The sequence below is a fragment of the Lathyrus oleraceus genome, chromosome 4 (genome assembly GCF_024323335.1).
Source record: "Lathyrus oleraceus cultivar Zhongwan6 chromosome 4, CAAS_Psat_ZW6_1.0, whole genome shotgun sequence".
Lineage (NCBI taxonomy): Eukaryota > Viridiplantae > Streptophyta > Magnoliopsida > Fabales > Fabaceae > Lathyrus > Lathyrus oleraceus.
The window spans coordinates 138,174,904-138,176,265 of record NC_066582.1 but is presented as its reverse complement, the minus strand read 5'-3'; the positions used below and the strand labels follow the sequence as shown (position 1 = coordinate 138,176,265).

The following is a 1,362-nucleotide window of genomic DNA, read 5'->3' as shown; positions in this document are numbered from 1 at the left end:
GTTTTAGTTTCTAATTCTAATCAAACTATTTTTCGTACGAGAGTACAAAACAAACTAAGGTTACGGTCAACAAGAACGAGAGTTTGAGATTTTAACCAGGTAGCTGAAACTAGGCATTGATCCTAAACACAGCGAGAGCACTTTAGGATTAATTAGACTTTATCTATATTCAAAAAATACTTTTAAATTCAAAATGAGATCGCGAGAGCCAAGCATTCTGGTTTAGAAGTATGGTCAGAGTCAATAAAAACGAGAATGTGAGACTAAGTCCTTTCTATAAATAATTTCTACTGAAGAATATTTTAACCAATAAGATTACACCAACTATCTATCGAATCCCCGAAGTTTGATATATTACATACTGATATCCCTTATATCTCATATATTTATTATATTTACATTATAGTTATTTCTCTTCATCCCTCCAATCATAGAACAATCATCAGCCTTAGATTTACATAGCAACATTAGACCACGATACGTTCGATTATTAATCCTTGTGGGTTCGATAATCTTTAAAACTACGTGATAGGACTGTGCACTTGCAGTCACGATTCACATAGACTTACCAAAGTCGCGATCAAGTTTTTCGCGCCGTTGTCGGGGACTAATTTAGTCCCACGGAGGACCCAAACCTACACTTGTCAGTATTTTTGCAATACGCAGACACGGTGAAAGCGAATGGTGGCAGCCCAGAAGCTATAAGACTCTGTCTTTTCCCATTTTCATTAAGAGATAGAGCTAAAGCTTGGCTCCAGTCTCTACCATCCAACTCTGTCACTACGTGGAACGAGTTGAAGAAAGTCTCCTTAGCCCGATATTTCCCACCTAGTAAGACGACTATGCTAAGAGCCCAAATAAACGGGTTTAAACAAAAGGATAATGAATCACTTTTTGAAGCTTCGGAAAGATACAAAGACATGATGAGGCTATGCCCACATCACGGTCTAGAAGAATGGTTGATAATCCACACCTTTTATAACGGTCTCTTATATAATACAAGATTGACAATAGACGCCGCCACAGGTGGCACATTGATGGATAAACCATACAACGAGGCCTATCAACTCATCGAAAGTATGGCCCATAATCATTACCAATGGGGAAGCGAAAGAACCTCTATAGAGAAACCTCAACTGAAGGGCGACATGTACGAATTAGTAGTCTTGACCATGTCAATGCCAAGGTAGATGCCCTAACTCAGAAGATAGACAACTTGACCATAACACCAGCAGCCACTGTGGCTGCCGTAGCACCAAACTGCAGATATGCGGAGTTCAAAGGCATACTGCCCCAGAATGTCAACTCTTGACAGGAACCTCCACAGGCCAGGTGAAATATGCTCAAGGAAACCCCTACTCA

General features: G+C 39.9%; 1 non-coding gene across 1 annotated transcript; it reads right to left on the bottom strand.

Moving 5' to 3' along the window:
• Positions 1-842: 842 nt before the first annotated feature.
• On the bottom strand, positions 843-949 carry LOC127077085 (small nucleolar RNA R71). The gene has a single exon (XR_007787070.1). It is a non-coding gene; the product is annotated as a small nucleolar RNA R71 (small nucleolar RNA).
• Positions 950-1,362: the final 413 nt, after the last annotated feature.